Source organism: Tupaia chinensis, unplaced genomic scaffold (assembly GCF_000334495.1).
Source record: "Tupaia chinensis unplaced genomic scaffold, TupChi_1.0 Scaffold143894_1, whole genome shotgun sequence".
NCBI lineage: Eukaryota > Metazoa > Chordata > Mammalia > Scandentia > Tupaiidae > Tupaia > Tupaia belangeri.
The window spans coordinates 1,057,811-1,067,655 of NW_006203745.1; the positions used below are offsets into that span (position 1 = coordinate 1,057,811).

Genomic DNA, 9,845 nt, shown 5'->3' on the forward strand with positions numbered 1-9,845 from the left:
TTGGGCATGCATGCACACATGCCCAGAGTGAGTTTCAAGCCACTGGGTCCAGGACTCAAACTCGGTCAACTATATGGGAGTCCAGTGATGTAACTATTACTCCGTCTGCTGGTTCCCATTCCCCTCCTTTTCAAACACCCAAAGTCCCTCCTATGTAGCTTGGTCCTGGTTCTTGGTCACTGCCTGGAGCATGGGCAGGAAAGTCTCGACTTCCACACTGGGTCTTCAGCTCGTCGCTCTTGGGGCTCCCCAGGATCTTGAGCACCTCAGTGTTGATGGGGTTCTGGCCCAGGGCCCTCATCACGTCCCCACACTAGCTGTAAAGGATCTTGCCATCTCCTACTCGGTTGAACAGCTCAAAGGCCTTCTTGAACTCCTCCAGCTGGTCCTTGTTAAACTCAGTCATCACTTTGGAGAAATCAGTAGCGGCCTCCTGGGTTTTTTCAGAGGCTGCGGGCATAGCCGTCTCAGCCTTGGTCTTGGCAGCAGGCTTAGATGGAGCGTCCTACTGGTTTCCTCACAGGAACATCCTTTTTACGTGACGTGTCCCATGGCCACAGGACAATGTACACCTACCTCCTGCAAGATCCAGGTAAGGGGTGGTGGCGGGACACACCATAGCCCTCTTTGAAGGGTTAATTCTGGTGGCCTGGAGTCCTCAAATTTTTAAGAGTGCGAAGGGATTCTAAGATCAGGCTATTGAGTAGAGAGGATGCAGGCTCTGTCAGCACATTTATCACAAAGGCAGAAGTTTGTGCCCTTCTCAGCTGGCATAGGAACCTGGCAGGGGCGGGGGGAGAGAAGCCTGTGAGTGGCATGAAGAAGACACACGTGTTTGCCTTGCCCCTTTGAGTTATGTATAGTTGAAAGTGTGGGGCTAACTTGCATGCCGTAGATAGACCAAAGTTGAGAGTCAGCAGGATGACATTGGAAAGTCACAACTAGCACTATCAGAGAGCCACAACCAAGCTGAGCTATCAGTGGTGGGGACACCACACATCTTTTTTTTTTTTTTTTTTTAGAGGTTTGGTTTATTTATTTATTTATTGCTATAGGGCGGGTGCACTGGCCAGAAAAAAAGAGAGAGACAGAAAGCGAGAAATCACCCCCCAGGTGGGATGGCCATGCCGCAATCCCTTCTCCATTCTCCTCTCGGGATCTTGGGCACGCACCTACACGTTCCTGGTGTGAGCTAAAGCCACTGGGTTTGGGACTTGAACTGTGGTCGACTACATGGGAGTCCAGCAACATAGCCATTATGCTAACTGCTGATCCCGGGACACCACACATCTTGATAGTGCTGATGGAATGGCCAGCACTCGGACACTTCTGCTGAGACAGGCTGAAAGGAGTCATGCTCAGTAGCAAGACCAAGTGGGTGGGACACCTTTGCAGATCAATATGGGGAAGAGATGCCTCTCATGTCACATAAGCTGCCTTCTGTACACTGAGGGGAAATACCCCAACACCTGGGAGAACCAGAGACTGAGCTAAAAACTAGAAGAGGGCTTTGTTTTTAATGCAGAAGTGAATACGTTACTGTGAATTGAGACCTCTTTTTCCTACTGTTTTGTTTTTTTTTTGATAGCTCAGGTTATGTCCTTATTTTTTATAGAAGAGGCTGTCTTGAAATACTTGAACTCAGTGATCTAAGTGTGGTCCAAGGCATGGAACCCAAGGCAGAGTGCTTTCAGGATTCCTCAGCCATGGTGCGACATGGGGCACATGCGGGGGAGATTTTGTCTGCCCTTGAGCAGCTTTCCAGAGCCTTGGAGGCTGGCTCACCATGTATTTTAGGCTTCTGTTTAGTCTTGCTGTCTTTGTGAGTAATTAATCGGCTTTGCTTGACTCCTTGTGTGAGTGTTCAGTTCCCTGGATTCACGCAAGTAGTACAGAACCTTTGCATTCACCTTTTTCTAATCTTTGCATAAACATTACTCTCTAAGTTCATTATTGTGCTGCTAGCAGAAACCCGAGATTGGGTAATTATAAAGAAATAGAGGTTTTTTCAGCTTATGGTTTGGAAGTCAGAGGTCTAAGTGTCTATTTCTGGTGAGACTAAAATGTGACAGAAGACAGGATCTTGAGCAGAGTGGCTATCCATAAGTTTCTGCCTCTGTTCTGGTCTGTTTTTCACTTCATATAAACCCACTTGTACTCAGTCAGAGAGATTGCACCCTAATAAGGCTATTACACCAAAGACCCACCTGGGATACCATGAAGAAATTTTGAAAATTTTCACAAACACAACCAAGAGCTCAACACATGAGCTTTTAGGGGACATCCAGTAACTTCCTTCTAGGATCAAATTCTGAAATAAGGTTTAAGTTTAACCAAACTGTAAGAGCCACCTTCTCCTTGAAGTCTTCCCTGAATGACCTTTTAAAATTACCAACCTCTCTGATAATACCTAGAAAGCCTCTTTGCTTTATTTATTCCATAACACTAAACACTTTCTAATCCATACATAATTTATTTTCTGTATGGTTTATTGTCTGTTTTTTCCTTTCTAAAATGTTCCATAAGAAGGATATATTGGGGTCATTGGAAAATTCATGAAGTATTTTTTTCTGTGTTTTTCTGTGCAAAAATGTGCCATGACTTTTCCAATGACCAAATATATTTTTAAAATTTCTTTTACTGCAAAGACATAAAGTGCTCGGCATGAAATAGGCTCTCAATATACATTAGTTGAACCTGTTGAGTTAAACTGAGTATTGGTCTTCCCAGGAGCTCCATTCCTAGAATTCTCTCCAAACCTTTCCTAATTGCCAGTCCCTGTGGATATTCATACAGTGTATCTAGAAATCTTATCTACCTTTTCCAGAACAGTTTAATATTCACTCTGTTGGATCATCTGTTTTCTGGGGGTGGGGGAGCCTTTATTTCCTTTGTGTCACTGTCATTCTTCTCACCCTCCCCCTTCCAGTCACATATTCAGGTCACTGTTGGCAGCCTTGTCTTGTCTCGTCTGTCATGTAATCTGATTGTCAAACAAGCTGTCACTCACTGCAAATGTTAGCATATTGAATTCTCTCATTTACATTGCAAGTACTCTTAGCCCAACTGGATTAAAGCCATTTGACATACATATTTTGGGAATTGTTTTCACAGGATGGGTGGGAAGTAGAGCGAGTGGGAAGATGAGTAAGAATGAGAGTGAAGCATAGTGATTATAGGGTGAATTCAGAATCTCTGTAGTCACCTTTTTTTTTTTTTTTAAGAGCCAATAAGGATTTTTCTAGGTCACCTAGTTTATTGCTTTATTTTATGGAAGTAAGCAACTGCTGGCCTATGGAGAGCAAATTTTTTCTCAAAATCACCAACAAATAAGGTAAGTCATAGAACCTAGATTTTCTATTTCTCTCTCTCCCTCTCTTTAATTTCCAGAGGACATGTTCACTCAGGACACAGAAAGAGCAAATACCTCTCAATAGGACATGGTCACATGGCAATTCTTTTTCCCCCACTTCTCCATCTTTTTGAGATTTTGGGTGTGCATACACTTATATGTGCCCAACATATTTTTCTGTTTGTTTGAGAGGTTTTTTTTATTGCTATAGGGAGCGTGTGCTCGCCAGAAAGACAGAGAGAGAGACATAGAGACAGAAAGGGAGAAATCACCCCCCAGGGGGGATGGCCACACCACAACCCCTTCTCCTCCATTCTCCTCTCGGGATCTTGGGCATGCATACACAGGCGCCTGGTATGAGTTTAAGCCACTGGGTCTGGGACTCAAACCGTGGTCGACTACATGGGAGTTCAGTGACATAGCCGTTATACCAACTGCTGGTCCCCCAACATGTTTTTAAAGCTGCAAGGGCCGGAACTCAAATCACAGTCACCCATGAGGGATTCAGCTCCCAGTGTGCAGTGCTTAACCACCGCATTATGAGGCCAGCCACCAAGGTTTCCTGTTTCTTAAGTGAGTGTTCCTTCAAATCTCCTGGGCTAACCCTATTTATTATTTTTGAGAGATTTTTGTCTTAGGGTACATATACTCACCAGAAAGGGAGAAACAGACAGTGAGTGAGAAAGTGAGAAATAACCACTATCAACCCCAGGGGAATGGCCATGCGGTAATCCCCTCTCCATTTTCCTCCTGGGATTTTGGGCAGACATGCACATGGACCTAGCCTGAGTGTCAAGTCACTGGGTCTGGGACACAAACCATCGACAGCCATGAGGGAGTCCAGCGATGCAACGACTGCAACACCTGCTGGCCTCAAGGGCTAACTCTTAATGAGACTATTTCAGGAAAATAATGTGCCTTTTTCCTTTTAATCATCATCTCTCTCCTATCTTCATTAGTTCCATTTTGATTGAGTAGAACTTGTAAATTCTACATAGATGACATTGTCCTTAGGTTTAATTTTGAAGACATCATCACAGGGAATCATTGGTTCAACTAAAATACAACTGTTTTATCTGATTACTATTTCTCTACATTTTTCACTAAACATGTTTTATTTTCCTGTGTCACATGTAGTTATTATCCATTCCCAGTTACATCCTATGGGGTTAACGTACAATGTGACCAGGTTAAAACAGGATTTGTATTGTGTAGAAGATGTGTAATAAGGACTTAAATATGTTCCTATGGAGGAGGACCAGCAGATGGCATAATGGTTACATCACTGGACTCCTACGTAGTCAACCACGGTTCGAATCTTGGACCTGGTGACTTAAAATTCCCACTAGGTGCGTGTGTGTGCATGCCTAAAATCCCAAGAGGAGAATGGAGGAAAGATTGCAGCATGGCCATATCCCGGGACGATGATTTCTTGCTTTCTGTCTCTGTTTCTCTAGCGAGTACATATGCCCTATAGCAAAAATCTCTATTAAAAAATAGTTTCCATGGAAACATTATTAACTTCTTGGTAACACTGAGGGGGATGGTCTCTGGTATTATACCACTATCCTAAGATGAATGGGAACAAATTTGAAAGTATTCAAATAAGTGTGATATAATTACATTTGTTGAATGTAAAAATGGCAGATTGCAAAAAGTGACACAATCCTTCATTCTCCCTTGTCCTTTGTAATTTGATCCTTCTGGCCTCATGCCTCATTTTTGCCAAGGGGATGCAACAGAAGTGACAATGTGCCACATATGAGCCAAGGACACTTGATGCTTCTCAGACCAGTTCCAGCTTTAGGCTTTTAATAAATCTTGGAAGCATGGTCAGGTGTCATGAAAACAAGCCTGGGCCTGCGTGCTGGTGGATGAAAGACCATGTATTGCAGAGACAAGTTGTCCCAGCTCAGACTACTAGGAGTTCAGCCACCTTCTGGCTAGCCTAGCAAATGCTAAAAAGGTAAATATGAGCCCACCAAAGACCAGAAGAATCACCTGGCTGAGCCCAGCCCAAATTACCCTGTTATTTGCTTTAAGTACTAATTTTTGGGATGGTTTCTTATGTAGAGAACACTCAGCTAACTATTTGTTATAATAGACAAGTGATACAGAATAGGAAGTCTTTTCTAATGAATATACTTATAACACTGTATCTGGGACAAAGCAGCCATTATTTAAGGATGGATGTTTCTGTAGCCCAATATCCAGTTATAATTTTAGTTAGAAAATTATAGACTTACTTAACTATGGTCTGACATGAAAGGCTATCTCGGGACCAGCAGTTGGCGTAATGGCTATATTGCTGGATTCCCATGTAGTGGTTTGAGTCTCAGACCTGGTGACTTAAACTAACACCAGGAGCATGTGCGTGCATGCCCAAGATCCTGAGAGGAGAATGGAGGAGAAGGGATTGCTGCGTGGTCATCCTCCCTGAGGGATGATTTCTTGCTTTCTGTCTCTCTATCTTTCTGGTGAGCACACGTGCCCTATAGCAAAATAAAACAAAAACAAAAACAAAAAACCTCTCCAAAAAAAAAAAAGGCTGTCTCTGCTGGTCCTTTTATTTGGAACCATGGAAACATAGGAGGATCTTTGTTTTATATGTGCTATATAAATGGCATCATGTTTAAGCCTGTAGTGGAAATAAAAGTAGATGAGGAATTAGAAAACTTCAAGTTTCTCTTGCCTATAGCATGGATACCCTAAGGCTGTGTCTGCTTAGCCAACGTAGAGAACTCTGCCAATGGGAGTTTTCAGGCTCTCTCTGCATCAGTTTGAATGAAGTAAGGAAGAAGAAAATGGCTATCCTAACATGAATGAAAAGTTAAAAACAACAACATTTTGTCTTCAAGGTAAATGGTCTAAATAGTGTTGATTGAATCCTCTAAGGGTATTATTAGTTTTCCTGATAAAAACTATGACTGTTACACTGGCAGAGAATGTAGCTTATATGTGAGAAACTCACAGAATTGTGCAAATTTCTGCCTTACTCTGTAAACTCAGCTGTTCCTCACAGCATCTTGTCTCATTTGTCACCAAATGTATGTGAAAACATTCTCCCTTTTTAGAGGGATATCAAAACTGAACATTTGAGTGTCTGGTATTTTGAAAAAAAAAAAAAAAGGACAAAATGCAGTCATCTGGTGCTTTTAAGTGGTGGCTTTAAACACATGCCAAGAGATACTAAAATTACATATATATAATATATCTACCCAGCTTTTCTAGAGAAAATCTACTTAACATTGCAGTGTGGGAATGAAACCACAAGATGGCAAAAGAGTAACTCTAATCTCCAGGAAGTTTTTCTTTCCCAAATTAAAAGATGTATCCTCTTTGAGCTAATTAACCCTGTCATTAATTTGATGGAAGGGTTAATTAGCTAAAGCAAGGTATAATAGTTGTGATTTTCCAAAATATTTTAATCTTTTAATAATCTTCATTTCATTTGTGTCCAGTGAATAGCAAGGGAAGAGAATTTGGCTTGTCGAGAATAAACCTTTTCTGTACTTAAACCAAAAACTACTACCCAAAAGTACTACATTTCTTTTGGTTTAAGTACTAGACTCTTAGAATTAAAGTCTATTACAGTGAGTAGACAGATATTATGTATGCTAAGACTTCCCTGGAATTTAAATGAATTGTCTTACATTTGGGTCCCAAATTCTTATACAGGGAGAGGAGATTAGGAAACTGAAATCATTCTTTTCTAGAGTGAATTTAGAAAAAGTTGATTCACAGGAAAGACAGGCTTAGCTCCCCATTTTCAATTATTGGGGAGGTAGTCTAGCTTATGTATTCATATGAAGGAGGAAAGGAAGAGGAGAGATGACAGACAGTTGAGCTAATTTACAGAATAAAAGGAAGCCTTCTGATGCCCTGCTGTGGCCTTCCAGGAGCTATCTCTTTAAGTCCTTCCCATAATCCTGTGAGGTGAGTAGTGGTATCACCACCCCCATTTTGAAGTAGAAGAAACTGAGGTTCAAAGTGGTTAACTAACTAAAGATTACCTGGCTAGGCCCACACTGATGGCATAGTTGGTAGTGAACTGAACTGCAAAGCTGGAAGGCACAGAGCAGGCTGCAGGTTTGAATCCCAGGGTAGGTCTGAAAACATACCAGGCAGGAATCCACATGCCCAGGATCCTGAGGAACTGGGAGATGGGGAAAGGGTATCACAGCACAATGAGACCCTGTAAAGAGCTTTCTTTGCGCTCTCTCTCCCTCTCTCTTCTCTCTTGTGCACAAGCTCCTTATCATTAATAAAATTAGGACCAGCTAGGTGGTTTGGTGGTTAAGGTGACTGGATCCCACATGGTCAACTGTGAAGTTTGAGTTCCAGATCCAGTGGCTTGAAAAACACACCAGTTACATGTGTGTACCTAAAATTCTGACAGGAGACTGGAGGAGAAGGGATTGTGGTGTGACATCTTCCCGGGGGTGATTTTTCATTTTCCCTCTCTCCATCTCTCTGGGGAGCACATGTGCCCTCTAGCAAACAGCAACAACAACAAAAAACTTAAACAAACAATAGAAGCACATGGCTTACCTACATAATCAATAGAAGGACCACATTTTTAGCCCAAGTAGCCTGAGTTCAGAGTCCTCGCTTTTAGCTGTTATACTCTACCACCCCTAAACACATGCTAAAAAACAGCCCTAGTTTTTGTGCTTTTATAAGAAACTAAACTTCAGGATCAGCAGATGGCATAATAGTTACATTGCTCAACTGCCACGTAGACTGAGGTTCAAGTCCCAGATCCAGAAACTTAAAATTCATGCTGGGCATTTGTGTATGCATGTAAAATCCTGAGAGGAGAATGGAGGAGAAGGGATTGCACTGGGGCCATCTCACCTGGGGCGGGGGGTGGTGGTAATTTCTCTCTTTCTCTCTGTCTCTCCAGCAAGTCCATGTGCCCTATAGCAAAAAGTTCTCCCTTAAAAAAGAAAAGAAACTTCATACATTCTATAATTTAGAATAAATAATATACTGACATAATATATAATAATGTATAATATTCCCATATAGAGAAGAGAAAAAAAATGTTCTTTTCTTTCAGTCTTTCTAGGTTCTTAGCTGTGTTTCTGAAACAAGAGATTAACAGGAGGAAGCACAGTTTATTTAATGTAAGTTTTATATGAGATGAACACCTTCATGAGGAAATAAAGACCCAAAGGAATGGTTAAACCTGAGTGTTTTTGTACTAGGCAAACCTTATAAAAGTAAAGAGTGGAAAGTCATGAGAAATATAACAGGACAAAGAGGGTATGAGCTGAGTAGTAATTGGGGGAATCTTGGCAAGGCCTGTTGGCTCAGATTTCTCTCCACTGTCCCTCAGTCTTTGAAGATAAGGATGTTTCTTTCTTGTTGGTTTGGGGAGGGCACCTTTCACATGAGGATCTTAGATCTGCTTCAGAGGGAGGTCAGAGAGTTGTTCTTGCATCTGCCATTTCTCAAATTCTGTGCGGTTAAAACACTCAATATGCCAAGGGGCCATATTTTATGAGGGTGTGTCCTGAACTGTGTCAAATAACATTGACTACAGTTTTATTAAAATATGTTTTTAATGTAGTGGACATCTTTTTACAAAAGAGTGAAAGCACATTAAAAGCCAGGGAATCTAAGCTATTACCTGGACCATTTAGCAAATTTTCTCAGGAGTATGACTTTATTTTTTTGAAACCAAAATGGTGCTACATCTTAATAGGTGACCAGCTGTTTTGCGTGCCTCTAGGAACAAACTTGGAAGCTTTCCCAAGCTCGAAGCTTTTAAATTGGTCTCTGCATGTGTATGTGTGACTGTGTGTGTCTGTTGGTAATATTTACGCTTTTGAAATTATTAAAGCTGAAAACTATATAAAGATTTTTGGAACTATATCTATCTATCTATCTATCTATCTATCTATCTATCTATCTATCTATCTATCTAGATATCTAGATATACGACGGATTGAGAAATACACATACTACACACACACACACACACGCACTGATAGATAAGAAGATGGATTGAATGAGGAAACTGCCATCCTTGAGCAAAAATTTCCACTGTTTTGGGACTGATGCCACTTGCCATCCTTTTTCCTTCTTTCTTATTGTTATCTTATGTATTGGTCTCTTTCTCTCATAGTCATTAAGAATTTTGACTCCTATTAATGATCTACTCTCTTTGCCACCACTGACCATTCCGTGTCCATTGGAGAACTTAGTCAACACCCAGCCTCATGTCCCTCCACCCATGACATTCCCCTCTGTGTACACTTGTGACACCACTGTCATCTGGAATGCTCTGATGACCCTCCAACCATTACCTCCCATCCTTCTGGATCTCTCACTTCTTTATTTACAGTTTACCTGCTTTCTCACTTCATTATGATCTCTAGTCTCTTCCCCTTTCATTTCTTTTCTGTCTAGGTTTTATTTTTTCTCACGCCAGCCTGTGTTTCTTGTATAATGTCTTTTTTTTTTTTTTTTTTTGAGAGAGACCTTT

The 9,845-nt window shown here is 41.4% G+C and overlaps 1 pseudogene; it reads right to left on the reverse strand.

The window, feature by feature from the left end:
- Positions 1 to 9,845, reverse strand: part of LOC102500011 (myosin light chain 6B-like) — a 15,966-nt pseudogene that overhangs the window by 332 nt on the left and 5,789 nt on the right.